This window comes from Carcharodon carcharias, chromosome 16 (assembly GCF_017639515.1).
Source record: "Carcharodon carcharias isolate sCarCar2 chromosome 16, sCarCar2.pri, whole genome shotgun sequence".
NCBI classification, from domain to species: Eukaryota; Metazoa; Chordata; class Chondrichthyes; order Lamniformes; family Lamnidae; genus Carcharodon; species Carcharodon carcharias.
In genome coordinates, this window is record NC_054482.1 from 114,193,322 (window position 1) to 114,211,599 (window position 18,278).

The 18,278-nt window shown below is 42.6% G+C and overlaps 1 protein-coding gene across 1 annotated transcript in view; it reads right to left on the reverse strand.

Annotated features, from left to right (window-relative positions):
* Positions 1–18,278, reverse strand: part of LOC121288988 (atrial natriuretic peptide receptor 2-like) — a 110,405-nt gene that overhangs the window by 12,550 nt on the left and 79,577 nt on the right. The gene's annotated exons all lie outside the window — the stretch shown is intronic.

Consider the following 18,278-nt stretch of genomic DNA (forward strand, 5'->3'; position numbering starts at 1 on the left):
CAGCACTGGGTGGCTGTCCTCTTTTGCAAGGTATTGGCGCTGACCACTGCTGCCACCACTTCCCAAGCTGGACTGGTGATGCAGCTGCTCATGCTGCAGCCAGAGTGAGGGTTGAGGACATTACAGCGAGCCTGCACTGTGTCCAAACGTCACAAGGGGGATGCGTCATTGAACCTGGGGGGCTGCAGTCTTTGTCTTTTGGGGCCATGTCCTCTTTACAGCAGTCATGGGCTGGAAGAACTGAGGGGTGTGTGTGCAGCTGCACTTTAAATATTTAAAGTTCTGAAGAAGGGTCATACGGACTCGAAACATTAACTTTGTCTTTCTCTCCACAGATGCTGAGTTTTTCCAGCAATATTTGTTTCTGTTTCAGATTTCCAGCATCCGCAATATTTTGCTTTTACCTTTGCACTTCAAATGTGGCGCCCGGTGTGCTGAAGCGGTGATGTGATAGGCACAGTGGGTGAATGAGAGCCCGCCTGCCATGCAAATTGCGCACTTCCCAGGAATGCATAATTAATGCGGCGGGTTTGGGATGATACAGCCATTGTGGCTGGCGGGTAAAACAGTATTTTACCTGCTCGCTACCGCACTTAGCGCGAATCCGGCACGATTCCGCCCACAGTCACATTTGTAGAAAATATCATTAATGATGTTAACTGGAGTAATTTGTGTTATGGTGGAAACTGAAGGTTGTTTCGTGACTTAAACAGTGAAAAGGAAGGGATGAGTGTCTAGTTATGAGTTAGCAATATATAGGTCAAAAGAGCAGGAGGAATTCAGATAGCCCTTTGAGCCTGATCTACCATTTAATAATATCAAGGCTGATCTGTGTTCTAACTCCATCCACCTACCTAGACTCTGCATTTGACATTGTACTAATTAAATTAGGCTTCAAGCACAAATAAAATCTGCCATGAACTCATGCAATCAGGCAGCATAATGGAATGTAATTGCAAAGTCTTGAATGTACTCAGCAATTGAGCATTCACAACCCTCTGGGATGGAGAATTCCAAAGATTCATATCCCTCTGAGTGAAGAAATTTCTCCTCATCCCAGTCCTATGGCCAATCGCTTATCTGGAGATGATGATCCCTTGTTTTAGACTCTCTAGCCAGGACAAAAAACGGCCTCTCAATACCCATCAAACCCTCTGTTACTTTTGTATGTTTCAATGAGTCCATCTCTCATTCTTCTAAACTCCAGAGCATAGATTCTCATTCCATGCAATCTCTCCTCATAGAATAATCCAGCCATTGCAGAAACCAATCTCATGTACCCTTTCTAAGGCAGATATATCCTTCCCATTGTTATGGAGATAGAAACTAGAGTACTCCAGGTGTCGTCTTAATAAAGGTACTAAATCTTAATAAAGGAAACTATGATGGTATGAGATGCCGGTTGGCTATGATGGATTGGGAAACGTTACTTAAAGGGATAATGGTGGATAGGCAGTGGCAAACATTCAAAGAGCACATGGGTGAACTGTAATAATTGTTTATTCCTATCTGGCGCAAAAGTAAAACAGGAAAGGTGGTCAAACCATGGCTTACAAGGGAAATTAGAGATAGTATTAGATCCAAGGAAGAGGCATACAAATTGGTCAGAAAAATCAACAGACCTGAGGATTGGGAGCACTTTAGAATTCAGCAAAGGAGGACCAAGGGATTGATTAAGAAAGGGAAAATAGAGTACAAGAGTAAGCTTGTGGGGAACATAAAAACTGACTGTAAAAGTTTCTATAGGTATGTGAAGAGAAAAAGATTGGTGAAGATAAATGTAGGTCCCTTACAGTCAGAAACAGGAGAATTTATAATGGGGAACAAAGAAATGGCTGACCAACTAAATATATACTTTGGTTCTGTCTTCACAAAGTAGGACACAAATAACATACCAGAAATGTTGGGGAACACAGGGTTTAATGAGAGGGAGGAACTGAGAGAAATCAGTATTAGTAGGGAAATGGTGTTGGGGAAATTGATGGGATTGAAGGCTGATAAATCCCCGGAGCCTGATAATCTACATCCCAGAGTACTTAAGGAAGTGGCCCTAGAAATAGTGGATGCATTGTTGGTCATCTTCCGAGATCCTATAGACTCTCGAACAGTTCCTACAGATTGGAAGGTAGCTAATGTAACCCCACTATTTAAAAAGGGAGGTAGAGAGAAAACAGGGAATTATAGACCAGTCAGCCTGACGTCAGTAGTGGGGAAAATTCTAGAGTCCATTATAAAAGATTTAATAGCTGAGCACTTGGAAAACAGTGGCAGAATCAGACAGAGTCAGCATGGATTTACAAAAGGGAAATCATGCTTGACAAATCTACTGGAATTTTTCAAGGATGTAACTAGTAGAGTTAATGAGGGGGAGCCAGTGGATGTGGTTTATTTGGACTTTCAGAAGGCGTTCGACAAAGTCCGCATCAGAGATTAGCGTGTAAAATTAAAGCACATGGGATTGGGGGTAGTGTATTGAGATGGATAGAAAACTGCTTGGCAGACTGGAAACAAAGAGTAGGAATAAACAGGTCTTTTCCAAATGACAGGCAGAGACTAGTGGGGTACTGCAGGGATCGGTGCTGGGACCCCAGCTAGTCACAATATATATTAATGATTTAGATAAGGGAATTAAACGTAATATCTCCAAATTTGCAGATGACACAAAGCTGGGTGGGAGGGTGAGCTGTGAGGAGGATGCAGAGATGCTTCAGTGTGATTTGGACAAGCTGAGTGAGTGGACAAATGCATGGCAGATGCAGTATAATGTGGATAAATGTGAGGTTATCCACTTTGGTAGCAAAAACAGGAAGGCAGATTATTATCTGAATGGTTATAAATTGAGAGAGGGGAATATGCAACAAGACCTGGGTGTCTTTGTACACCAGTCGCTGAAGGTAAGTATGCAGGTGCAGCAGGCAGTAAAGAAGGCAAATGGTATGTTGGCCATCATAGCCAAAGGATTCGAGTACAAGAACAGGGATGTCTTGCTGCAATTATACAGGACCTTGGTGAGACCATACTTGGAATATTGTGTGCAGTTTTGGTCTCCTTATCTGAGGAAGGATGTTTTTGCTATAGAGGGAGTGCAGCGAAAGTTTACCAGACTAATTCCTGGGATGGCGGGACCAACATATGAGGAGAGATTGAGTCGGTTAGGAATATATTAGCTGGAGTTCAGAAGAATGAGGGGGGATCTCATAGAAACCTATAAAATTCTAACAAGATGAGAAAGGGTAGATGCAGGAAGGATGTTCCCGATGGTGGGGGAGTCCAGAACCAGGGGTCACAGTCTGAGGATATGGGGTAGATCATTTAGGACTGAGATGAGGAGAAATTTCTTCACCCAGAGAGTGGTGAGCCTGTGGAATTCACTACCACAGAAAGTAGTTGAGGCCAAAATATTGTACGTTTTCAAGAAGGAGTTAGATATAGCTCTTGGGATGAAAGGGATCAAAGGATATGGGGAGAAAGCGGGAGCAGGTTATTGAGTTGGATGATCATAATGAATGGCGGAGCAGGCTCAAAGGGCTGCATAGCCTACACCTGTTGCTATTTTTTATGTTTTTGTTTTCCTATGTCTCTCCAAAACTCCATTTAATTACAGCAATACTTCCTTACTCTTGCACTCTAATCCTTTATAGGTGAATATACCATTTGCATTCCCAATTGCCTGCAGTACATGTTAGCTTTGTGGTTTGTGCACAAGGACCCCCAAATTCCTCTAATCTTTAACATTTACAATTCTATCACCTTTTAAAAACATTCTGCTTTCCCATTCTTCCTATCGAACTGGATAATTTCACACTTCCCCACATTCTATTCCACCTGCCACATTCTTGAAGAATCACATAACCAATCTAATCTATGCAGGGAGATGATGGTGGAGTGGTAATGTCACTGGGCTAGTAATGAAGTGGCCTAGGCTAACCTTCTAAGGACATGGGTTCAAATCACAGCACCTGGTGGAATTTAAATTCAATCAATCAAGAAATCTGGTAAATCTCAGTAATGGTGATGATGAAATTATCATTGATTATTGTAAAAACCCATCTGGTTTACTAATGGCCTTTAGGGAAGGGAATCTGCTGTCCTTATCTAAGATTAGTTTACATGTGACTCCAGACCCACAACAATGTGATTCTGAAATGGTCCAGCAATTCACTTGTTCAAGGGCAATTAGGGATGGGCAACAAATGCTGTCCTTGCCAGTGATGTCCACATTCATGAAAGAGAAAAAGAAAATCACTTTGCACTCTTTCTGAATTGTCCCCAACAGCTTATCTTTCCATCTTGCTTTGTATCATCAGCAAACTTGGATGCATTACACTCAGTCCCCTCATCCAAGTCATTGATAATAGATGGTAAATAACTGATGCCCAGGCATTGATCCTTTTGGCACTCCACTAGTCACACAGCCAACCTGACTCGTTTATTCTCAGTTTTCTGTCCTTTAGCTGAAAGTTGGTTTATCACCAAAATAAGCATTTTTAATCAGTGTCCAGTTCTTTGAGTAACATGATTTGAGGTCACTGAAAATGACTTAAATAAACTATACTGAGCCATTGAATGTATATTGAACGGTATGTTTTTGATATCGAAAATATTTTAGAACATAAACAGAATTACCTGGAAAAACTCAGCAAGTCTGGCAGCATCGGCGGAGAAGAAAAGTTGACGTTTCTCGAAATGTCAACTCTTTTCTTCTCCGCCGTTGCTGCCAGACCTGCTGAGTTTTTCCAGGTAATTCTGTTTTTGTTTTGGATTTCCAGCATCCGCAGTTTTTTTGTTTTTATATTTTAAAACATGCCTATTTGTGCCTGCGCAGCTAAGAAAATAAAAGCAATTTGGGGGAAAGCTTCCTGAACCAATTCAGCCCGTGGAATTGAGCACTTATGATCTAGAATGTGGCAAACTGAATCTTAGCACAATAGGTCGGGGAAAACAGGGATTCACTTTTGGACGTAACTCATTTACGTTTAAATTTCCCCGATCCTTAATGCTGGTTCGGCTGATTCTGGCTGGGTTCTGCTAATAGAAACAAATGGAAATTCGAACCTGTGATCAATACAATTCCCATCGATATAAAAGCCATCGGGAAGATATCGTCTCTTTTTGTAGCAAAATTACGAATGGCTTTTATAGCCACGTTTATGGTCTTACTACTAATTGCGAACCAAGATATACATTCTTTCTTATTTCTATTTGAAACCTTATTGGAACCTTCAATCTCTTACTAACCAAGTATTTATCTGTGTTTCTTTTTGAAGAATAAAATGCAATGTATAATGAATAAAATGTATTTAGATCTTGACTTTCCAGTAACTATGAAATTGAAACAAAGCAAATCTTCCCCTGTCATAAGTAATGGGTGAATTGATCTGTGCAGCTGTTGTGGGTTAATCTGATGTGTACACCAGTTCCCAGTGAACAAATCCTTGTTAATCACGATTTCAAGGAATCCATCGCACGCTTCTCTCTAAATCCAGCAAATGTTGCAATGGCTAAGGCATCACCTTGTCAGTGGTATATACACAATAGCAACGTTGCCGGATTCATTCCGTGCCTGTTACACAAGATAAATGTAAATGCTGCTTTCTTTATCCAGTGATGTTGCTTGGAAATAATTTAAAAACCTCCGTTATAAAAAGTTTTCATCCTCCAACCTGAGGTGGCTCTAGTTGTAAACTGCCTGAATCCCAGAGGCTCAGTTAATACACTGAAGGTAGCACAGCACTAATCTGACTGAAATTAAATGCTAATCTCACCAAGGTCTTATCCCGCCTACTGGAGATTCCGACTGAGTACAAAGAGGGATTTCTGGATTTCAATCAGTTAAGAGCAAAAATTAATTCACGCCCCAGGCTAATGGTCGGCCAGTTCCATATAAATGGGAAGGGGTATTTCGTGTTCGCGTTCCATTTCAGAATCGAAGGATGATATATGAGAATTTCAGGGTTTACCACCTCAAATGTTTACAATTTTAATTTCTTTTCTGGATGTCCCTACAACGCCACACCGAAATATATCACATAGCAATGCAAGAGGCCATTTGGCCCACCATGCCTATGCTGACCCTTTGAAAGAACTATCCGATTAGTCTTATACCCTGCACTTTCCCCTAGCCCTGCAGTTTTATTTTCCCTTTTCAAGTGTTTATCCAATTCTCTTTTGAAGATTACTCTTAAATCTGGTTATTTCAGGCAATGCATCCCAGTTTATAACAACTCCCTAAGTAAACCTATTTCTTCTAATCTCCCCCTGGCTTTATTCACCAGTTATTTTAAATCTGTATCCCCCTGATTACTGACACTCCTGCCGTTGGATGCGCTCTCTTTGCTCTTTTGAAGCCTCTTGTTCAAAAAAAAAAGAGTAAAAAGAGCTGTAAAGATACACCCAGCAATGACAGGCTAGTCAGTTTAACTTTGGTGGTGAGGAGACTTCTAGAAACAATAATTAGGGACAAAATTAATAGTCACAGAGACAAATGTGGGTTAATTAAGGAAAGCCAGCATTGTTTTTTTTAAGGAAAAATCATGTTTAAGTAACTTGCTGAACTTGAAGAGGTGACAGGGGGTTGATGAGGGTAATGCTGTTGATGTGGTGTACATGGACTTCCAAAAGGCATTTAATACATTGCCACACATCAGGCTAGAGATCAAAGTTATAATTCATGGAATAAAATGGGCAGCAGCAACATGAATACTAAACTGGCTGAATGACAGGAAACAGCGGATAGTGGTTAATGGATGTTTTTTGGGCTGAAGGAAGGTTTTTAGTGGAGTTCCCCAGGGGTCACTGTTGGGACCCTTGCTTTTCCTGAAAAATTAATGATCTAGACCTTGGTGTACAGGGCACAATTTTTGAAATTTGCGAATGCTACAAAACTTGCAAACATTGTGAACTGTGAGGAGGATAACGTAGAACTTCAAAAGGACATAGTCAAATTGGTAGAATGAGCAGATAAGGCAACAGATGAAGTTCAATGTCGAGAAATCTGAAATGATTCATTTTGGTAGAAAGAACATGGAGAGACAGTATAAAACAGGGTGTACAACTCTAAAGGTAGTACAGGTGCAGAAGGATCTGGGTGCATATATGTATGTCATTAAAGGTGACAGGACCAGTTGAGGGAATGTTTAATAAAGCATACAGTATCCTAGGCATTATTATTAGGTGCATAGAGTACAAGAGTGTGAAGGTTACATTGAACTTGTATAAGACACTAGTTTGGCCTCTGCTGGAGTATTGCGCCCAGTCCTGGGTGTCACACTTTAGAAAGGATGTGAAGGCATTGAGAGGGTACAGAAAAGATTCATGTGAATGGGTTCAGGGATGAGGAATTTAGGTTATGAAGATAGATTTAGAAGTTGGGACTGTTTTCCTTGGAGAAAAGAAGGCCAAGAGGAAATTTGATAGAGGTATGCAAAATCATGAGGGATCTGGGCAGAGCAGTTAGGAAGAAAATGTTCCCACTCATGAAGGGATCGAGAATGAGAAGACACAGATAGGAAGGAATTGGCAAAAGAAGCAAAAGCAATATGAGAAAAAAACTTTCACGCAGTGAGTGGTTAAGGTGTGAAATGCAATGCATGGCCTGAGAATATGGTGGAGGCAGGTTCAATTGAAGCATCCAAGAGAATTAGACTGTTACCGGAAAAGAATGTGCAAAGTTACTGGGAGAAGGCAGGGGAATGGAGCTAAGTGAATTGCTCATTCAGAGAGCTGGTGCAGACATGATGGGCCAAATGGCCTCTTTAATGCACTGTAACAATTTTGAGATTCTGTGATATAAGCATTCTCAAATATTATTTTTTAAAAAGTAGGAAAATGATGATAAACATCAGCTGGTATAATATTACAGTGATTATATTATTGGATTAATCATGCTCCAATAGAAAATGAGCTCAAATCCCACCACGGTAGCTTGAGAATCTGAATTTAAAAATTTGGTAACAAAGGTGACATTGAAGGGGCCATCAACCTGAAACATTAACTGTTTCTCCCCATATATGTGGTCCGAACTGGCGAATCTTTCCAGCATTTTCTGCTTTTATTTATGACAATGAAGCTGCTGGATTGTCACAAAAACCCAGCTAGTTCAATTAAATCCCTTTAAGGAAACCTGCTGTCTTTACACAGTCTGGTGTATAGTGACTCCAGTGCTATACCACACCAACATGGCTGGCTTTTGAAAAAATCACTCACAGGTTGTGGGCTTCGCTGGCTGGGTCAGCATTTATTGCCCATCCCGAATTGCCCCATTGAGAAGGTGGTGGTGAGCTGCCTTCTAGAACTGCTGCAGACAATGTGTTGTAGGTACACCCACAGTGCTGTTAGGAAGGGAGTTCCAGGATTTTGACCCAGCGACAGTGAAGGAACGGCAATATATTTCCAAGTCAGGTTGGTGAGTGACTTGGAGGGGAACTTCCAGATGGCGGTGATTGACCTGAAACATTAACATTGATTATCTACAGATGATGCTTGTCCTGCTGGGTGTTTTCCAGCATTTTCTGCCTTTATTTCCACGCAAGAACATAGCTAGGTTTGTACATTAATTAAATGCAGAACAGAAGAGCGAATATGGACAGAATGGGTTTAAACTGTATGTTTGCAAACTCTGATCTGTTGATCACAAGCATGCTGATAACAGTGGAAAACAAAAACAGAATTACCTGGAAAAACTCAGCAGGTCTGGCAGCATCGGCGGAGAAGAAAAGAGTTGACGTTTCGAGTCCTCATGACCCTTCGACAGAACTTGAGTTTGAGTCCAAGAAAGAGTTGAAATATAAGCTGGTTTAAGGTGTGTGTGTCGGGGGTGGAGAGATAGAGAGAGAGAGAGAGAGGTGGGAGTGTGGTTGTAGGGACAAACAAGCAGTGATAGAAGCAGATCATCAAAAGATGTCAATGACAATAGTATAATAGAACACATAGGTGTTAAAGTTAAAGTTGGTGATATTATCTAAACGAATGTGCTAATTAAGAATGGATGGTAGGGCACTCAAGGTATAGCTCTAGTGGGGTTTTTTTTATACAATGGAAATAGGTGGGAAAAGGAAAATCTTTATAATTTATTGGAAAAAAAAGGAAGGGGGAAACAGAAAGGGGGTGGGGATGGGGGAGGGAGCTCACGACCTAAAGTTGTTGAATTCAATATTCAGTCCGGAAGGCTGTAAAGTCCCTAGTCGGAAGATGAGGTGTTGTTCCTCCAGTTTGCATTGGGCTTCACTGGAACAATGCAGCAAGCCAAGGACAGACATGTGGGCAAGAGAGCAGGGCGGAGTGTTAAAATGGCAAGCGACAGGGAGGTTTGGGTCATTCTTGCGGACAGAACGCAGGTGTTCTGCAAAGCGGTCGCCCAGTTTACGTTTGGTCTCTCCAATGTAGAGGAGACCACATTGGGAGCAACGAATGCAGTAGACTAAGTTGGGGGAAATGCAAGTGAAATGCTGCTTCACTTGAAAGGAGTGTTTGGGTCCTTGGACGGTGAGGAGAGAGGAAGTGAAGGGGTAGGTGTTGCATCTTTTGCGTGGGCATGGGGTGGTGCCATAGGAGGGGGTTGAGGAGTAGGGGGTGATGGAGGAGTGGACCAGGGTGTCCCAGAGGGAGTGATCCCTACGGAATGCCGATAAGGGGGGTGAAGGGAAGATGTGTTTGGTGGTGGCATCATGCTGGAGTTGGCGGAAATGGCAGAGGATGATCCTTTGAATGCGGAGGCTGGTGGGGTGATAAGTGAGGACAAGGGGGACCCTATCATGTTTCTGGGAGGGAGGAGAAGGCGTGAGGGCGGATGCGCGGGAGATGGGCCGGACACGGTTGAGGGCCCTGTCAACGACCGTGGGTGGAAAACCTCGGTTAAGGAAGAAGGAGGACATGTCAGAGGAACTGTTTTTGAATGTAGCATCATCGGAACAGATGCGACGGAGGCGAAGGAACTGAGAGAATGGGATGGAGTCCTTACAGGAAGCAGGGTGTGAGGTGCCGCTTCATGGTCTCGTCGGGACTTGGAAAAATTTATTAATTTTGCTTCCAATCTCCACCCCTCCATCATTTTCACGTGGTCCATCTCTGACACTTCCCTTCCCTTCCTTGACCTCTCTGTCTCAATCTCTGGTGATAGACTGTCCACCAATATCCATTACAAACCCACCGACTCCCACAGCTATCTCGACTACAACTCCTCACACCCTGCTTCCTGTAAGGACTCCATCCCATTCTCTCATTTCCTTCACCTCCGTCGCATCTGTTCCGATGATGCTACATTCAAAAACAGTTCCTCTGACATGTCCTCCTTCTTCCTTAACCGAGGTTTTCCACCCACGGTCGTTGACAGGGCCCTCAACCGTGTCCGGCCCATCTCCCGCGCATCCGCCCTCACGCCTTCTCCTCCCTCCCAGAAACATGATAGGGTCCCCCTTGTCCTCACTTATCACCCCACCAGCCTCCGCATTCAAAGGATCATCCTCCGCCATTTCCGCCAACTCCAGCATGATGCCACCACCAAACACATCTTCCCTTCACCCCCCTTATCGGCATTCTGTAGGGATCGCTCCCTCTGGGACACCCTGGTCCACTCCTCCATCACCCCCTACTCCTCAACCCCCTCCTATGGCACCATCCCATGCCCACGCAAAAGATGCAACACCTGCCCCTTCACTTCCTCTCTCCTCACCGTCCAAGGACCCAAACACTCCTTTCAAGTGAAGCAGCATTTCACTTGCATTTCCCCCAACTTAGTCTACTGCATTCGTTGCTCCCAATGTGGTCTCCTCTACATTGGAGAGACCAAACGTAAACTGGGCGACCGCTTTGCAGAACACCTGCGTTCTGTCCGCAAGAATGACCCAAACCTCCCTGTCGCTTGCCATTTTAACACTCCACCCTGCTCTCTTGCCCACATGTCTGTCCTTGGCTTGCTGCATTGTTCCAGCGAAGCCCAACGTAAACTGGAGGAACAACACCTCATCTTCCGACTAGGGACTTTACAGCCTTCCGGACTGAATATTGAATTCAACAACTTCAGGTCGTGAGCTCCCTCCCCCATCCCCACCCCCTTTCTGTTTCCCCCTTCCTTTTTTTTCCAATAAATTATAAAGATTTTCCTTTTCCCACCTATTTCCATTGTATATAAAAAAAAACCCACTAGAGCTATACCTTGAGTGCCCTACCATCCATTCTTAATTAGCACATTCGTTTAGATAATATCACCACCTTTAACTTTAACACCTATGTGTTCTATTGTACTATTGTCATTGACATCTTTTGATGATCTGCTTCTATCACTGCTTATTTGTCCCTACAACCACACCCCCCCCACCCCTCCACCTCTTTGTCTCTCTATCTCTCCGCCCCCCACACACACACCTTAAACCAGCTTATATTTCAACTCTTTCTTGGACTCAAACTCAAGTTCTGTCGAAGGGTCATGAGGACTTGAAACGTCAACTCTTTTCTTCTCCGCCGATGCTGCCAGACCTGCTGAGTTTTTCCAGGTAATTCTGCTTTTGTTTTGGATTTCCAGCATCCGCAGTTTTTTTGTTTTTATCTCTGATAACAGTGGGGAAGGTGAATTTCAGTGCCAAAGCATTGTACTCTGTAGGGATAGGCACATACAGATCCTTAAATAAATAAGCCAGTTGGCATTAATGATACAATATGGAGATAAAAGGCTTAGTAGGTTAAGATTAGGCTTTTGAAAATCAGGCTTTTGATCACAGCTGTGGGGAGTGTAAAACAAGGAAATTACTGCAGCATAAGTAAGGCAATAGGTTGTTTTTACTATAGAGATTACAAAGGATAAGACATCAAAATGTTTTACAACAAAGCTCTTGCTTCATTCTTTGCTCTTCCTGAAACAATGTGACAGGATGCAAGTCCCCTACACCCTATCATTGCTCAGCAGTCTATTCAATGACCCAAGGGTCATAAAATATCTATTAGAGTCAAATCCAACAAGAATTAGACATTGAAGAAAAATGGTATAAAGGGGGACCTAAAGTTTCACTCAGCAGGAACTTCAGACAACCAGGCAGCTCAAATTGGCTTGAATAAGCCTTGCTCACTATTTCTTGCTAAATGTTTGTACACAGATGTTTTGGATGTTGCTCTGTATGAACTTTTAAGATGAATGTTTTGAAACAATAGCAAATAAAGCTAATTACAGGAACGTAAGGACATAGAAGCAGGAATTGGCCATTTGGCCCTTCAAACCTGCTCTGCCATTCGATAAGATCATGGTTGATCTGATTCCCTGTCCCCATCCCCAAAACCCTTGACTCCCTTGTCGATCAAAAATCTGTCCGACTCAGACTTGAATATATTCAATGACCCAGCCTCAACTGCTCTCCATGGAAGAGAATTCTACAGACTAACGACCCTTTGAGAGAAAAATTGCCTCTAACTTAGTGAATCTGTTGAAAGGACAAGGGAGGAATTATCCAACACCCACAGTTTTTTGTTTGGTTTGACTCTAAAATGTGCTCTGAAGTGGCATAACAAGCCTTTCAATTGTATTAGGGTAACTAGGGTAAACAGGGTTGACCAAATAATACTGGCGTTACAGTGATACCCACATGCTGAGAATTAATTTTTTAGAAAAAGCATTGCCGGGATAAATATAGAGCTAAGAGAATTATATAACATCTTTCAAATCCTTAACTGGTTATCACATTTGCTTACATAGGAATAATAACTACATTTCAAAAGTAATTTGTTGTCTATAAAGAAACCCTTTGGGATGTCCTGAAGACATGAATGGTGCTATATAAATTCAAGTTCTGTTTTAAACTTGCAGTTGCTGAATTTTTTCAAAGTCAATGCACTTTTGTACCTAAGCACAGTTAAATTAAACACAATAATGATAGACAAAATGTAAGTTAAGATGAATCACTAGGTAATTTGATGTGAAGCTATTAAGTAATGGATAAATATTGGCAAAGGGTCTGGGAGAATTGCCTTCTCGCTAAATCTTTCCATGAATATAGGATTTTAATGCAGTAATTTGGGATGTCATTCAAGGGGTGTGGGCTTCGCTGGCTGGGCCAGTGTTTATTGCTCATCCCTAACTGCCCTTGAGAAGGTGGTGGTGAGCTGCCTTCTTGAACCGCTGCAGTCCCTGTGGTGTAGGTACACCCACAGTGTTGTTAGGAAGGGAGTTCCAGGATTTTGACCCAGTGACAGTGAAGAAGCAGCAATTTCAGGATGGTATTAAAGGAAAAGAGAGAGAATGAGAGAGGTAGAGAGGTTTGTGGAAGGAATTCCAGAGGGAATTCCAGAGTATACGATATTAATCCAATTCAAAGCAATTGCTGAAGTATGAAACTAGACACTAATACCTTGCTTGATAAATTAATTCACAGAATGTAGCATTATAAGAACATAAGAACATAAGAACTAGGAGCAGGAGTAGGCAATTCAGTCCCTCGAGCCTGCCCCGCCATTCAATACGACCATGGCTGATCTCATTTCGGCCTCAATTCCAATTTCCCGCCCTCTCCTCATAACATTTCAACCCATTACTAATTAAAAATCTGTATCCCCTCCTTAAATTTATTCAGCGTCCCAGCATCCACAGCACTCTGAGGTAGTGAATTCCACAGAGTCACGACCCTTTGAGATAAGTAATTCCTCCTCATCTCTGATTTAAATCTACCACCTCTTAGCCTAAAACTATGGCCTCTTGTTCTAGAATGCCCCACAAGGGGAAACATCTGCTCCACGTCTACTTTGTCTATCCCCTTTAGCATCTAAAAACCTCAATTAGATCTCCTCTCATCCTTCTAAACTCTAACGAGTATAGGCCTAAACTGCTCAATCTCTCCTCATAAGACAAGTCCCGCATCTCTGGAATCAATCTAGTGAACCTCCTTTGAACCACTTCCAGTGCAACTACATCCTTCCTCAAGTAAGGGGATCAAAAGTCTGCACAGTACTCCAGGTGCGGTCTCACCAATGCCTTGTACAGTTGTAACAACACTTCACTATTTTTATATTCTATTCCTTTAGCAATAAAAGCCAAAATTCCATTTGTCTTCCTTATTATCTGCTGTACCTGCATACTAGCTTTTAGCGATTCATGCACAAGGACACCCAGATCCCTCTGCACTGAAGCATTCTTAAGTTTCTCTCCATTTAAATAATAAGTCACCTTTTTATTCTTCTGACCAAAATGGATAACCTCACACTTATCCACGTTAAACTCCATCTGCCAAATTTTGGCCTATTCACCTAACCTGTCCATATGCATTTGTAAATTTCTTATTTTTTCATGGCAACTTACTTTCCCACCTATTTTGGTGTCATCTGCAAATTTAGCTATAGTACCTTCTATCCCTGAATCCAAGTCATTAATATAGATTGTAATTAGTTGAGGCCCAAGGACCAAACCCTGTGGCACCCCACTAGTTACAGCTTGCCAAGCAGAAAAAGACCCATTTATCCTGACTCTCTGTTTTCTTTTGGTTAGCCAATCCTCTGTTTAAGCTAATATATTACCCCTAACTCTGTGTGATCTTATCTTGTGTATTAATCTTATGTGTGGCAACTTATCAAAGGCCTTCTGGAAGTCCAGATATACTACATCTACAGGATCCCCATTATCCACTTTGCTTGTCACATCTTCAAAGAACTCTAGCAAATTAATCAAACACGATTTACTCTTCATAAAATCACGTTGACTGATGGAATTCATTTTGACCTTCCAATTATCCCATTACTACTTCCTTAATATTGGATTCCAACAATTTCCCAATGACAAATGTTAAACTAACTGGTCTATAGTTTCCTACTTTCTGCCTCCCCCCTTTTTGAATAAGGGTGTTATATTAGCATTTTTCCAATCCACTGGAACTTTTCCAGAATCCAGGGAATTTTGAAATATTATAGCCAATGCATCCACTATCTCTACTGCCACTTCCTTTAAGACCCTGGGATGTAGGTCATCAGGTCCTGGGGACTTGTCACTCTTTAATCCCAATAGTTTGCTCAGTACTTTTTCTCTAGTGATGGTGATTGTTCTAAGTTCCTCCTTCTCTATATCCTCTGCACTACCTGTTACTATTGGGGTGATACTAGTGTCCTCCACCGTGAAAACTGAGGCAAAATGTTGATTAAGCATCTCTGCCATTTCTGCATTCCCCACTATTAACTCTGTCTCTTTCCTACCTACCAAATTCTCTCTTTATACTCTTTCGAGTAAACCCAGTAAATTAAGTTAACCAATTAAACAAATCAATTAAGCAAACTGACAGCCCTTTAGAGGGGCACTGTAACAAAGGACACATTTTTTTTTAAAGCAAACTTAACGAAGTGAAAACCTTGTTCCAAGGGCTGATGAAGCACACCAGCCCCCATGGTGCTCACCGGTCACTGAAGGCCTTAGGCATGCCAGTGGACGCCGCGTGCTCCCTCTCCACGGACACCTGGGCATGAATGTAGCCACAGAAGAGGGGCAGACAGTCAAGCCAGATGACCCCATTGACTACCCATTGCATGGACCAGTTGTTGGTCACCTTTACCAGGCCCAGGAGCAGGCTAACGAGGAGGCCCTCCTAAATTTCTTTTTATGCTCTTTTGATTCAAGAAAAATTAAATAGACTAACCAATTACCAAGTTTAGTAGAAGTGATAGCCCCTTGAAAGGGGCACTGGAACAAAAGACAAAATCTTAAAGGAAACTTGTCAAATTAAAATAAAATGTCATTTGTGGGGTCTGATGAAGCATCCGAGTACCCACACTGGCCTCAAGCATTCCAGTGGCTCCCTCTTCCCACGTGTTTCATCTCCAGGACCACCCGGCTACAAGTGCAGCCACGGAAGAGGGGCAGACAGTCAGTACAGACACCCCCCCCTCAACCAAAGTCTCTCATTGAGTTGCAGTAAAACAAATTTGACAAATTAACGAAATGAGCAATTAAAAAAAAGCCAATTAAACCAATTGAAAACCCCCTTACAGGGACTGTAACAAAAACAGAATTTTAAAGGAACCTTACTGAATCAAAGTAAAAAGCTATTTTGGGGACCAATGAAGCACTCCAGCTGCCGCAGTGCCCAGCAGTTGCTGAAGGCCTCAAGCACACCAGCGGGTGCTGTGTGCTCCCTCTCCAGGGACACCCAGGCATGAATGTAGCCATGGAACAGGGGCAGACAGTTGAGCTAGATGACCCCCATCGACCACAGTTTTCCTTTATAAGTACATCAGTAAAGTAACCATTAACTAATTATCTAATTAAACAGCGAATTAGCCAAATAGCCCCTTAAAAGGCATTGTAACAAAAATACAACATTTTAAATGAACTAAATAAGAGCGTCGCTTTCTGGGTTGAGGAAGCACTCCAGCCCCCATGGTGCCCATTGGTCACAGAAAGCCTTAAACATGCCAGTGGACACAAGCTCCCTCTCCAAGTTCACCCAACCATCAACAGAGCCATGGAAGAGGTCCAGACAACCCTCTCAACTGAAGTCTCTCTTCAGACTCCTTGGAGTACAGGTGAAAAAAATCTAATTAACCCTTAACAAAAAATCAGTTAAACCAATTGATAGTGCTTTAAAGGGCTCTGTATCTCAAAGAAAATTTAAAAGGAGCCTTACAGATTTAGATGAGAATGTCATTTGGTGGGGTGAGGAAGCACACCAGACCTCACAGTGACCGTGAACCACAGAAGGCCTCAAGCACACCAGTGGAAACCATATGCTCCCTCTCCAAAAGCATCCAGCCACAAACATAGCCTCGGAAAAGGGGCAGACAGTCAGTCTGGACAACCCCCTCAACCAAAGTCTCTCTTTATATTCTTTTGAGCACCTGTGACATTAACCGGACTGATGAAACACACTGTAATGAAAGGATGAGTGTTTAAAGGAAACTTGACAAATTAAAGAAAAATGTCATTTTGGGGGTTAATTATGCACTCTAGCCCCTGCAGTGCCCACTGGATGAGGAAGTGTACCAGCAGACACCACATGCTCCATCTTCAAGGACACCCAGCCAGGAACATAGCTGCAGAAGAGGAGCAGACAGACAGCCCGAAGCAATCAGGCCAGACGATCCCATCAATGGAAGTCTCCCTTTATAGTCTTTTGAATGGAACAAATTAACCAATTGAAACAGAAAGCCAACTGAAACATTGATAGCCCCTAAGGGGCACTGTAACTATAGAAAACTTTAAAGGAACCTTACTGAATTAAATTAAAATGTCATTTTGAGGGCTAAGGATGCACTCCAGCCTCCATGGTGCCCACCAGTAGTGGAAGACCTGAAGTGTGCCAGTGGACACCACATGCTCCCTCTCCAAGTATACCTGGCCACAAACATAGCCACAAAAGAGGGGCAGATAGTCAGACCAGACAACTCCCCACAGCACCCTCCACCTAGCTGAAGTCTCTCTTTATAAGTGCTCTAAATACTTCATTAAACAATGTGCTGCGTCTTAACAACATAATTAACATACTATTAACATAAGGCCCAGGCATGACTGCGAATAGTGAGGGATTAAAATCAGGATGCGCAAGAGGCTAGAATTGGAAGAGTGCAGAAATCTAGGAAAGCTGTAGGACTGGGGGAGGTTACAGAGAGTGTGAGAGGGCGAGGCCATGGCGGTATTTGAAAACAAGGGTGGGAATTTGAAAATCAAGGTGTTGCAGGACAGGGAGCCAATGCGGATCAGTGAACATAGATGAACAGGATGGTGCGAGTTAGGATACAGGCAGCAGATCTTTGGATGAGTTCCAGTTTATGGAGGGTGGAAGACAGGAGCAGGATGAGAAGTGTATTGAAATAGCCACATGCAGGGGTAACATTGTCATGGATGAGGGTTTCAGCAGCAGATGAGCTGAGTCGGGCTGGAGACAGGTGATTCTATGGAGGCAGAAGTAGGTGGGTTTGGCGATCGATCAAATGTGGACTTAGAAGTTCATCTCAGGGTGATACATGTAAATGATCTGGGTCAGCCTCATACTGTGACCAGGGGGATGGATGGAATTGACAGTAAGGGAGTGAGACAGAGATTGAAGACAGTCTTCGCAATATTTAGTTACAGAAAATTTTTGTTCATCCAGATTGGATTAGCATTGTGACAAACCTGAAAGGGCGGAGAATGCAATAAAATTGATGGTGAGGTATAGCTGGGTGTCATCGGTGTACATGTGTTTTCGAATAATGTTGCCAAGAGACAGCAGGTATCAGAGAAATAGGAGGCAGCTAAGGATAAATCCTTTGGAGACTCTAGAGATAATGGAGTAGGGGGAGAAACCATTCCAGATTCCCTGGTTTTTACTCAATAGATAAGA